Raw genomic sequence first — 13,795 nt, forward strand, 5'->3', positions numbered from 1 at the left:
GCAGGTACTTGGTGTCATGTGAGTGTGAGTACTGGGTGCCAGCTATGGGGGGGGGGGGGAGGGGAAGGGGTGTGGGTGGATGTTGGGAGAAGTAGAGGTCAATGTTGGTGCTGCAGGAAGGGGAAGTCATTGGGGGTGCTGGGGAGGGAGAGGTCAGTTTGGATGCTGAGGGAGGTCAGTATGGGTGCTGCTGGGGACAGGAAGGGTGCCATTGGGGGGAGAGAAAGGGCAACGTGGGTGCTGGGGGAGGGAGAGGTCAGTGTGGGAGAATTCTGGACAGCAGTTCCCCTGGTAACGGCGATATACAGGAAGTTCCTGTATATTGCCGCTACAGGGAGCCGCTGTCATGCTTCCTTCCTCTGCACAAAGCAGCCGGGTCGCGCTGCTCTGACTCACTTCTATGACGGAGGCAATGGTGGCGGGGACTATCATAGGAAGCACTACCTTCTGATCTGGCGGCCGCTTCTTATGAAGAAAAGTCACAACGTACCTTAAAGTGACCCTAAAGTCAGGAATAAAAAATGAGTTTAACTCACCTGGGGCTTCCCGCAGCCCCCTGAAGCTGATCGGTGCCCACGCTGACTCCATCAGATGTCCCTGGACCGGCCGGCGGCGACTTCCGGTTTCGCCGTCACCGGCCGACAGGCTGGGAACGCGAGTGATTCTTCGCGTTCCCAGCCAGAATAGCGCCCCCCTATGCTGCTATTGCATAGGGAGGCTGCAATAGCAGCATAGGGGGCGCTATTCTGGCTGGGAACGCGAAGAATCACTTGCGTTCCCAGCCTGTCGGCCGGTGACGGCGAAACCGGAAGTCGCCGCCGGCCGGTCCAGGGACATCTGATGGAGTCAGTGTGGGCACCGATCAGCTTCAGGGGGCTGAGGGAAGACCCAGGTGAGTTAAACTCATTTTTTATTCCTGACTTTAGGTTCACTTTAACGATGCGTTACCGTTGCATACAGTAAATAAAGTGGAGCATTCAGCAGTGCATTACAATATATGCAACATTTATTATACGATTTTAACATTGCACCGTGAACGTCGCATAGGGTTAAGATTGCACTGCAGTACCCTGCGTTATAATGACTGTATAACGCAAGAAAATAAGGTCCCACTGTGAACCTTGCCTGAGGGCTTACCTATACACAACCTGCTCATAGCATAGTATTCAATATCTGTTAACCCTCATACTACATGGAGGTGGTAAAATTGGTCAGTGATTGGCCAATCATAAAAAGTGTGCACCACCAGGCTTTATGCACCTTTGCTTTCCATGCTGTCATGATGATTGCTTCAGGATGTAATAATAATGATGACCATTAAGTGCTTTTAATTTGTATTTATTCTGTCATCTTGTGATCATTTCATGCAATGGTTCAAAGTATGTCCTGACCATTCTTTTCTTCGTTGGCTGTAAGGGAAAGCAAAAATACTAATTAGCTTTAATGGAGCAAAAACAGGGTTGAAAAATGTTTGACTTTGACCATGCCTTTTTTGTAAATTGAAATGATATGAAACAGTTGCACAGATCTGACGCTATACAGTGGGCGTACGAATTGTACAGCTGCTGAGTTGGGCACCAGGAAAGCCGAATTGACAGGAATGATGTAATTTCGTTGTGTTACACAATGTCAATAAAGTGCTTGAACCATAAATCTTGGCTGAATCCCGGTAGGTAAATATTGCAGGCGCCACTACGCCTGCCCTGCGCCACAACCGTAAATCCTTTTCGGCTGTCGTTTTGGGGGAGCCATCTCTTGATCCCCGAGGCTAAGGAAGGAGGGGAAGCCTTATCAGGATTCAGAGGCTTCCCCCCCCCAAGGTATGTAACCCCCAGGGGAAGTTTTCTTTTGTTACAGAACCTCTTAAATGTATCTGGTTTTCCTGTACTTATAAGTTGGACATGTGTAGACGTCCACCTTAATCATTTGTACCAGTACATTGAGTATTGTCTTATAGATGATGATTTTGTAACTCTTCAGGCCTCTTTCACAGTAGGACGTTGCGGTTTGATGCAACGTTAAGGTCACAATGCAAATTACAACACAACGCCCCCAAAAAGTCGCAACGCAACTTACTGCCCCATTATCGTCGCATACAGTGGAGCATACAGGCAATGAAAAGAATACTACCAGGTAATTACTGAGCTAATAACGTGTATAACGCACTGCATGCAGCACTGTCTAAAAATGCTACACGTTACACACAAACGCAATGTGTGCACTGTGAATGTCGCACAGACTTAGTATTTCTGTGCATTAGTCTGTGTTAAAACATTTTCTAACGTGCGACTTTAACGTCACACTGTGAAAGAGCATAAACTGGGCTATTTAAAACAGTGAAGTGTGTATTTGTATGTCTTAGGTCACGTTCACAGTGGTCGTTGTGCTGAGCTTCCTGTGACAGCAGGAAAGCAATGCAACTGATCTGGAAAGTGGCGCTTCATGTTATGCTTATGTTGTGTTGGGTACAGTGAAGCATAGTCAATGAAAAGTATGCGTCACTTTGTTAACCCATGCATTTTCCGGTCTTGCACTCCATGCAGTGTGTTACCATACCGCACACCGTTATACCGCAATGCCCCCGCCGCACTGTGAACGCCGCTATAGGTGGTACATTGCCTGCAAGCATGCTTTGAATTACATCCATGTCAAGTCTCCTGCTTGGTCCTTTTCACAGTACTCAGTTGTGAGGGCTCTTTCAGACAAATGGCTAAATGGCGCGTAAAAAGCGCCATTTAGCCGTCGATTGCTGGGGTGAAGCGCCCTTCAGTTGCAACCAAATGGGAACATTCATACCACATGCATGTCAGCAGTTGATAGATGGTGCGCGTATTGCCCTCGTAACAAAAAAATGCTGCATGTAGCACCAAGGGCCGGCTACCGCCTGCTCGGATACACATGCAGTGATCACCGCAAGTGCTGGGTGCAAGCACCCTGCACAGAAACAGGAGAGGCTGACAAGCAGTAAAGTGCATGTAAAAGAGTCCTAACTGATCGCGTTATTCTAACTCGCTGCATGCAGGCTTTTTATTAATGTCAATTTCCAGTGACCATTGCAGTTCGCACTCATTATAACGTGTGTGTTATTCAATGGAACCTAAAATCAATAGGGCTGCCAGACCTACCCTGAAAAGACACTCATGCTAAGAGGATGAGAGAAGGTTATCTGAACTGGCCAGTGGTGCGAAATGAGGAGGTGCGCCTAGTGAGGCTTGCAACGTGTCCAATAGGACGCGTACAAGCTGTTTGGAGCGCAGACAGGATGGTGGAATTATGGATAAATAACCCCTTATTATCCAGCGGCACAGCTGCGGAAATTAAGGCTCATTTTAATTATGAATTTGAGTCCTTATGGACTCGTGATTACTCGTGAGCCTATCCCTGGCTACAAGCATCTTTATATCCGCCCCCGACACAGCATAGTGGAAACAGAGAAGAGGCAGCCATAGTAACAGTCACTGCTGTGCATCTTCAACGTTCACGGCACTGCAGATGGGCACACCAGGATGTCAGATACCAGGCACCTTTGCACTAGCCCTGGACCTAAGCCCCTAGCGACGCACCTGCGAGCGATCAGCCTTTAGGGGGCAGGCCTACAGACCGAAGCTGGACATCCGACACCTGGTAAGTATAATACAGTTTATTTAAAAAAATAAAAAAAAAACATGCAAATTGCAAACGCCCTTGGAATCCCTGCAAAAATCGCTGCTGCCCTCTGCGCTTTCTGAGCGTTTTTTTTTTTTTTTTTTTTTAAACACTCCCATTGACCTACATTAAAATTGTGGTAAAATCGCCACAATCATGATTCTTTGAAAAATCGCGCTCACAGGGATTTTACTGCGATTTTAATGTAACTCGGAAAGCGCTGAGGGTCAGAAAAGCTCTCAGAAAGTGCTCACTACACTACAGCCTAATGTTCATTAAAGAAAATTAATTTTGTCTTTACATTACCTGGAGTAATTCTAGGCTTTGACATGCTCCATAAATTTGTTAAAGAATGAATCAAAGTTATTCACAGGATCCTTGTTTAGAAAGGTTATTATTTTGTCCTCAGTCAATTCTCCTGCTCTTATTTTCTTTACTATGCCATCAACATGCATGGTGATTGCATTTTCACGGGTTGCATCGATTTCCATGTCACAAAGCTTGGACTTCATCTTTTTGCTGAGTTCGTTAATAGTGCTTCTATGTACAGCTGAAGGGAGAATGGAGATCAAAGCAACTTCACATCTTCTCAAGGAGTTAAACAGTTCAGGATACCCATTCTTGCATGCAGTGGAGTTGGCTAAAAGACATCAAAAGCATCACATAGATTTATAATAACAGTATTTTCATTGACTTTTGTGAATCAAAAGTGTTGGGTGTATGAACTTTAGAGTACAAACAAGACAAGACAAATAACATTTATATCGCGCCTTTCTCCTGGTGGACTCAAAGTGCCAGAGCTGCAGCCATTACGACACGTTCTAAGGGCGGTAGCAGTGTTAAGGAGACTTGCCTAAGGTCTCCTACTGAATAGGTGCTGGCTTACTGAACAGGCAGAGCCGAGATTCGAACCCTGGTCTCTGTGTCAGAGGCAGAGCCCTTAACCATACCACTATCCAGCCAGTAGGGGCTGAATAGAGTATTAGTTAAGGGCACTGCCTTTGACATGGGAGACCAGAGTTTGAATCCTAGCTAGGGTCAGTACCTATTCAGCAAGGAGTTCAAGGCAAGACTCCCTAACACTGCAGGGTGGCCTCCTGAGCGCGTCCCAGTGGCTGCAGCTCTTGAGTGCTTTGAGTCTGACAGAAGAAAGGCGCTATATAAATGTTCGGATTTGCTGCTAACTGCTAAGCTGATAATGATTACCTCTATGTGTGCTTTCATTCGTTGTAACCATTAAAGTGAACCGAGCATCATTTTTAACACCCAGGGCAGCTCTATAGCAAATTAAAAATGCATTTTAAAAATGTGGTTTATTATTAAAAAAAACTTTCAATTTACCTCATTTTTTACTTCTAAGGGTTAAAATAGCCACTTTGTCTGTCCGCAAAGGACCTGAGGTCACTGAGCAGGAGATGGTGGAACACAGATAAGAAATCACCTCATTAGACTTAACTGACCACAAACAAACCCCCATTGTACTTCAAACAGAAAACATCAGTTACAGTTGAAGAATTTCACACCTAGTCTGGACAATGCTAGTTGTAAAACAGCAGGGGTTGAGCTTCTGAACAATGGCAGCCCTTGCAGCTATTTAAAGCCAGGAGCTGCTTAGTTCACTTTAAAGGGATCCAAGCAGCTTCCTTTTTCTGCAGTTTGTCCTGGCTTCTAATAGCTGTAGGATCTGCCACTTCCCCCCCACCTCACCTCTGGCTCCCTTTCCTCTGCCCTTATTTATCAGGTGTGAATGTAATCAAGTGTGACTGTCTAAACTTTTTGAAGTACATTGTCCTTTTATTTGCCTATAGCTACTTCTAATTACTACAATCCTTATCTGACAGTTCTTTCTTCTCTTTGGGCTTGTTCACACCTAGGGCGTTTTTGTCTTTTTTATTTTAGCACTGGCGATTTTGAACATTGCCCTAAAAAGCACTTGTGCAATGATTCCCTATGAGTGTTCACATCTGAGCGGTTCCAATCCGATCCACTCACCCAAGTGCTGTCTGTACCATTTTGGGGGCGATTTCCCTATACCTGCCATTATAGGAATGGAACCGCTCAGAAAAAAATGCTTGAAAAAGCACTTGGTATTGCAATTTCCCCGGCGCTTTAAAAGGAATCATCAGGGGGAAAAACAAAAATCAACTTTACTCACCTGGGGCTTTCTCCAGCCCCTTGCAGCCGTCTGTCCCACGCTGACCGCTGACAGTAATAGGCTAGGCTGGGGTTGAAAATTAAATGGGGATAAAAAAACATTTGTCAGGAATGTCACTTTAAAAAACGTTTTCCAACTTTTACACCTTTTTTCCTAACTTTATTGAATGATTGTTGCTATTAGCTAGCAGGTGGCTGGGTTTAATGCAGGATGCCCTGGAACACACAGCAGCACTAATTAGGACATAGAATCTATGTTCTGGAACAGCAAAAGGTCAATATAGCTGACTGGCTTAAAGGGAACCTGAGGTGTGAGACCTATGGAAGCTGCCATATTTATTTCTTTTTAAACAATACCAGTTGCCTGACAGTCCTGCTGATCTTTTTGGCCAGTAGTAACACCAGAAACAATGGTCTATGGCTAAAAGTATAGAGACAGGGGCTCAGCGGGATAGCCAGGCAATGTGTATTGTTTAAAAGGAAATAAGCATGTCAGACTCCATAACCCTCTCACCTCGGGTCAGGGTTGCCACCTCATCCTTTTAAATACTGGCACATATGAATTATACAAGTTCTGGGGTTCCCACATAATCAGTTCACACGTAAACTAAGACTCTTAGGCCCATATGCAATTCACTTTTTCTCCTGAGTTTTCTCCTAGGTGATATTTTTAAACTTATTAATAAAAGGCCCTTTAAGCCACCAAAAAGCAAGAAAATACTCAAAATAATTTTGATATCACTTTTTTAAACTTTTTTAGTTGAAAAGTCCTGGAATGTTATTTTAAGTCGAAGATGAAAAATTATCTCCTAGGAGAAAACTCCTAGGAGAAACCTCTTTTCCCCAAGCATCTAACAGGCTGCCCTACTCATTGGTGCCCCGCCCCATGGAGTTGCATCTAAGCAAGGAGGTTGCTCTGCTCAGAAGTGACATGAGATGGTTCAGCACTTGACACACACATACCTCCCAACTTTTTGAGATCAGAAAGAGGGACACTTAAGCCACACCCCTGACACACCTCTAACCACACCCCTGACACACACCCAGTCACGCATACTATAAACGTTTCATAAGAAAAATATGTATTCAAACCCCACTGGGCCTTTCTATCCTGTTTTTTTTCCCTTCATATTAACATCTGAAAATAAGAAAAATAACAAACTAAAGGATAGGAATAGAGTTTAGCAGAGGCGTAACTATAGGGGCTGTAGCTCCTGCAGCCGAGGGGGCCGTTTTGGGGGGCAGGAGCAGGGGCGCTGTGTGTAGTAAAACATTGCCGCATTACAATTATTTTCTTGTGAAATGCTGCCCACATTACGATTATTTTCTGGTGAAATGCTGCACACATTGTGATTATTTTCTAGTGAAATATTGCTTCATCATGATTATTTTATGGTGAAATATTGCCACATTACCATTATTTTTTGGTGAAACATTGATGCATTACAAATATTTTATGGTGATACACTGCCCATTACGATTATTTTATAGTGAAACGCTACCCACATTACAGTTATTTTCTGGTGAAACATTGCTGCATTACAATTATTTTCTGGTGAAACATTGCTGCATTACGATTATTTTCTGGTGAAACAATGCTGCATTACGATTATTTTCGGGTGAAACATTGCTGCATTACGATTATTTTATGGTGAAACATTGCCGCATTAGGATTATTATACGGTGAAACATTGCCGCATTAGGATTATTTTCATGGGGGGGGGGGGGTGCCACAGGTTTCCTCGTCTGGAGTGACAAAATGCCTAGAGGCGCCCCTGGGCGGAAGCAGGCAGGAACACAGAATGCGGACATAATGTACCTCCATGCGTTCCACTGTTGGAGGTTTCTCTCTCTAAGCCTCTGATGCGACTTCTTTTTTATCTGGAAGTGGTGTGTGATGCGCTAGAGAGAGACCGGACTTCCGGCGATGGAACACATGGAGGTATGTCCTTATTCTGTGTTCTTGCCCGCTGCTGCTGACACCTATTGATGCTGGAGGAGGAACTGCTGAACGGAGACCCCGAGGTGAGGGAGGGGGGAGTGGGCCTCCCTCCCCGCCGCTGTGGGTGGCCAATGCTCTCTCCTCATGTTCTGCCACCCCTCTTGCCCCCCAAAACGGCATCTACCTATACCTCGCTAAACAAAACACAAGAGGTCAGCGCTCTGAGCACAAAAAAAAAAAAAGTTTGCCTCCTCTTATAAATATTAACATACAACTCAAGAGGTAGCGTTCATGGTAAATACATAGTTCCAAAAGGTCCTCAAGTAAGCATAACATAACAAAATATAAAATAAATAAAACAAATAACCAAAAGTCCATGTACATTTAAAAACCCTAGAAAAAGCCCTAAAATGTCCAAATTGAGTAGAATCTTTGAACTTCTTTATCTATGCATCATTTTCGTCGCATAAGGTGCGACTTTTAAGGGCCAGCGGGTGCAACGTTATCGTCGCATCGCGCACTAATATCGGCGCAGTGCACGGGGCCACGCGCAAAGTAGGTTTGCGCACGCTAGCGGCCAAAAAGGGCTTTTCACACCGGTGCTAACACTTAGCGCCGGTTAGTGAATCAAGCCTTTCATAGCATAAACCTCAATGAGAGAGACTCCACATAGCGTAATACTGCTTAAACTATTTATTTATAAAAGGCAATTGCACTTACATGTCCCAAAGATAAAACTGCACACATAGTAATTTAGACACGGGCTCACCCCGTATTGGTGGCCAGGCTGGCAGGCTCCATTTTGTGCGTCCTGCTGTCCCTCCGCCACGAGCATGGTGAACGCTGGAACGCCGTTCTTTTCCTGTCCTCGCCGCTGCACACCCTTCCATATGCTAAACCCGCTTCCGGCGGAGCCTGATGCGGAAGTGGTTCTAGCATACGGAAGGGTATGCAGCGGCGAGGACAGGCAAAGAACGGCGTTCCAGCGTTCACCATGCGTGCGGCATAGGGACAGCAGGACACACACAGTGGAGCCTGCCAGCCTGGCCACCAATACGGGGGAGAGCCGGTGTCTAAATTACTCTGTGCGCAGTTTTATCTTTGGGACATATAAGTGCAATTGCCTTTTATAAATGAATCGTTTTAGCAGGATTACGCTATGTGGAGTCTCTCTCGTTGAGGTTTATGCTATGAAGTCTGCTGTGTAAGAAGAGATACCTGGACTAAGAATTGTGACAAAGTGTGTTTGCCTGAGAGGTGGGGGACAACCCAGGAACGGTCCCAAGGCTCATATAGACTCTGTCTATGACAGAGGTGAGTGGCACACAAAGGGTGTTGGTGGAGGTCCATCTATGTCCAATCTTGTCAGGAAGAGCAGCAGACCTTTGATTTTTGCTTACAAAGATTCTACTCAATTTGGACATTTTAGGGCGTTTTTAAATGTACATGGACTTTTGGTTATTTGTTTTATTTATTTTATATTTTGTATGCTTACTTGAGGACCTTTTTGGAGCTATGTATTTACCATGAGCGCTACCTCTTGAGTTGTATACCTAGCTATACTGAGGGCACCTATACCTAGCTATACTGAGGGGACCAGGGGCAGACTGACAACTCATGGGGCCCCCGGGCAATAGGAGTGTTTCCCACCTTTCACGTTATTTTTTACAGACTAAGATATAATTATTTACTGACAACAGATATTTTATACTGATAAGAACACCTGCGCCGCGCTGAAAATGGGTGTGGTCACGCAACAGAATGTGGGCGTAGTCATGGGTAGGGCAAAATATACATGACCTTAGCAGTGGTGTAAAAGGTCTGCCGGGGAAGTTTGACCTCTGCCATAGTGTTTCCCCCCAAAATACATGTAATCTGACAGCATTTCACCAAAAATCCATGCAATTTGGCAGTTCCTCCAAAATACAGATAATATGGCAGTTGTTCCCCCAAAATAGACGTAATCTGGCAGCAGTGGTTCCCCCAAATACACATAATTTGGCAGCGGCTCCCCAAAATATGCGTAAGGAAAATAAATAATTATATAAATTATGTACAATAGTATACATTTACAGGTTAATATCTGCTAGCCCTTCGTTACTGGCCAGGGAAGGTCTCTGGTAATAGTCTAGGTACAGTGAGATCCAGACAGGATATGCAGTACTCCCAGCAGAAAAAAAAAAAAATATTTATATATATATATATATATATATATATATATATATATATATATATATATATATATATATATATATATATGTCCTTCCCTGGCCAGTGACGCAGGGCTAGCGGTCAGCTGACATTAACCTGTAATTGTACTAGACATAATTTATATAATTATATTATACATTATCCTGGCTGTAGGCTATTCACACATATCGTACTCTATAGGCAGATCAGCGTAGAGTGAAGGGATGATGGCCTTCTGCTGTATATATATAGCAGGCAGCGGCATATATACCTAACGACACACTGAGGCAGGCTGAGGCTGCGGGAACGCCAGTACACTCTATCACAACACCGGCTCTGAGCTAACGCTACTTCCGCCATAAGTTTAGGAGACACATGACCCACTAGGTCACCTGATTCGCTCCCACTGCCTCCCTCGTAACTGCGCCGCTGGACCAATCCCGGTCCCCGCTTGGCTCCTTGTTGTTGTCATAGCAGCCAGCCGGCTGCGCTGCCCACCCTGCTCGCACCCAAACCAAGCAGCAGGGCCAAGGCACAGACACTAAACCTTCAGAGGGGCTCCGGGGGCGGGCGGGCACCCCCCGACCACGGGCCCTCGGTGAGTGCTCGTATGGTCAGTCCGCCCCTGGAGGGGACCTATACCTAGCTATAATGAGGGCACCTATACCTAGCTATGCTGAAGGCACCTATGCCTGGCTATACTGTGGGCACCCATGCCTAGCTATTCGGTGGGCACCCATGCCTGGATATACTGTTGGAACCTATACCTGGCTATACTGGGGGCACCTATATCTTAGCTATACTGAGGGCACCTATACCAGGCTATCTGTACTGGGAGCATGTGGCGGTGAGCTCTGTGTGCCCAAACCCCCTTCCCAAATGCTCATCCAAATTTTCACAGGGGGGCCCAGTGATTTCTAGTTACGCCCCTGAAGTTTAGAGTCAATTAAGCACATTTTACAGTACCAAAATACATATATTTACATAGGTCTGTACATCAGTCCTGAAAGAGGAACAAATGAGGAAGAAAGAGGGACTGAGGGATTGGGTTCCCAAGAGGGACTGTCCCATCAAAAGAGGGACAGTTGGGAGCTATGGACATGCATCATGTTACAGCTGTTGTTATTCAGCTGCATTTTCATTTCAGCCAAATGGGCAGCAGACAGGACACTGAACTGCTCGACAAATAGTTCAGACATCCATGGAAATGAGGATGTAGGCTAGGTTCACAGTGGTCAGTTGCATAATGCGCGCCTTATGAGTGTAAGCGGCAAAAGAGACTAGACATAGACATTAAAGGTCCGTACACACACCTGATCAAAGGCAACGACGAGTCCGTCGTCACCTCTTGCTGGCCGTGTTTTCAGCAGACAGTACAGCGTTTGTACAGTCTGTCGGTGGACTAATAAGGCTGTTTCTGAGCGATCTGCCTGGCGGATCTTTTTTATTAAACCTTCACAAACAAGGCCGGTTCTAGTTACAATGGGGCCCGGAAGTATGTGTGTGCGGGGGGCCTCGCTTGCGGCGGGCGGTGGGCTTACGGCACCAGGCAGAGCTGCGGGGGAAGAGAACACTTTCCACTTGCGGTGCCTGGATCCTGCGCAGCTTCTATGTACTTCCTGTCCCGGCGGGCGTCTGTCGCTATGGTAACAGCACCCCCTGTGATGACGTAACCGCATGTCATCACAGGGGGAGCTCTTACCGATGCGACGTGCGCCGGGAGAGGCTGAAGATAGAAGCTGCGTGCAGGATGAAGGCAGGTAAGTGGAAACTCCTCTCTCCCCGCTGCTGTGCACACCCTCCTGGCTATGGGGGGAGGGGGGGCATATACCTATCTAATCTATACTGGGGACATATACCTCTCTAATCTAAACTGGGGACATATACCTATCTAATCTATACTGGGAACATATACCTATCTAACCTATACTGGGGGCATATACCTATCTAATCTATACTGGGAGACATATACCTATCTAATTTATTACTGGGGCATATACCTATCTAATCTTTGCTGGGGACATATACCTATCTAATCTTTACTGGGGACATATACCTATCTAATCTATACTGGGGACATATACCTATCTAATCTATACTGGGGACATATACCTATCTAATCTATACTGGGGACATATACCTATCTAATCTATACTGGGGGACATATACCTATCTAATCTATACTGGGGACATATATCTATCTAATCTATACTGGGGACATATACCTATCTAATCTACACTGGGGACATATACCTATCTAATCTATACTGGGGCATATACCTATCTAATCTATACTGGAGGCATATACCTATCTAATGTATACTGGAGGCATATACCTATCTAACCTTTACTGCGGACATATATCTATCTAACCTATACTGGAGGCATATACCTATCTAATATATACTGGGGCATATACCCATCTAACCTATACTGCAGACATATACCTATCTAAGCTATACTGGGGGCATATACCTATCTAACCTATACTGGGGGCAACTATATGGGCTACCTATACATGGGGGGGACCTATAGCTGGCTACCTATACTGCAGGCACCTATACCTGTCTCCAAGTTGGGGGCGCATTTTACGCCCTCACCCTGGGTGCAATTTAGCCTAGAAACTGCTAGTATTTGGCTCCACCCACACCATGTTTTGGCCACGCCCACATGCCGCTTTCAGGAATCCCCCCATTGGAAATCCTGGATTTGCCCCTGAACTTACACTATCTTTTTATGCTTTTAACCACTTGCCAACCGCACGCTTATACCGTGCGTCGGCAAAGTGGCAGCTGCAGGACCAGCGACGCAGTATTGCGTCGCCAGCTGCAGGCTGATTAATCAGGAAGCATTGCTTCCTGTCAATTCACAGCGGGGGGCTCCGTGAATAGCCTGCGGGCCGCCGATGGCGGCTCGCAGGCTAAATGTAAACACAAGCGGAAATAATCCGCTTTGTTTACATTGTACGGCGCTGCTGCGCAGCAGTGCCGTAAGGCAGATCGGCGATCGCCGGCCAATCAGCGGCCGGGGATCGCCGCCATGTGACAGAAGACAGCCTGTCACTGGCTGCACAGGACGGATAGCGTCCTGTGCAGCCCGGATCTTCAGGGGGGGCCAGGTAGGAGAGGGAGGAGAGGGAGGGGGAGGATTTCGCCGCGGAGGGGGGCTTTGAGGTGCCCCCCCCCCGCAACACCCGGCAGGCAGGAGCGATCAGACCCCCCCAGCACATCATCCCCCTAGTGGGGAAAAAAGGGGGGCGATCTGGTCGCTCTGCCTGCACGCTGATCTGAGCTGGGGGCTGCAGAGCCCACCCAGCACAGATCAGCTAAAACAGCGCTGGTCCTTAAGGGGGGGTAAAGGGAGGGTCCTCAAGTGGTTAAATATTTTAACAGCTGGCAGAATTAGTTATGTATAATGAGATTTTGGTGTATTTGGGATAGCAGATCATGCTATGTATGGCTCTTGACAGATAAAATAATACTTTAAAAATCCACCTCTAACATACAGTAGGTTGCCTCTGTGAGATGAGGAAGCCCTATGTTTGAGTATTACCTTGATTGGTCCATGTGAGAACCAGTAGAAAAAGGAAAGCTGTGCAGCGTAGCATGGTTGTCTTCTCTTCACCTCAGACAGCTGGTCCAGTAATCTGATGGCAGCCCTGTGGAACTGGTATATATAATGGCTTCACCTTTAACTAAACATGTTGGATTTGGGAACAATGTTCCCACCCAGGATTAAAGGATTAATTATTTCTAAATGTCGCTGTTTGGACTAAATATAATGAGCTTAGCTTTTTGTGATCTTTTTTATTAAACCTTCACAAACAAGGTCGATTTTAGTTACAATGGGGCTGCGGGTCAAAAG

General features: G+C 45.9%; 1 long non-coding RNA gene across 1 annotated transcript; it reads right to left on the bottom strand.

The window, feature by feature from the left end:
- Positions 1-1,324: 1,324 nt before the first annotated feature.
- On the bottom strand, positions 1,325-13,568 carry LOC137535929 (uncharacterized). The gene is made up of 3 exons (XR_011024481.1): positions 13,484-13,568; positions 3,952-4,285; positions 1,325-1,409 (listed from the first exon to the last, which is right to left on the bottom strand). It is a non-coding gene; the product is annotated as an uncharacterized lncRNA (long non-coding RNA).
- Between the last annotated feature and the right edge of the window lie 227 nt (positions 13,569-13,795).

The sequence above is a fragment of the Hyperolius riggenbachi genome, chromosome 10 (genome assembly GCF_040937935.1).
Source record: "Hyperolius riggenbachi isolate aHypRig1 chromosome 10, aHypRig1.pri, whole genome shotgun sequence".
NCBI lineage: Eukaryota > Metazoa > Chordata > Amphibia > Anura > Hyperoliidae > Hyperolius > Hyperolius riggenbachi.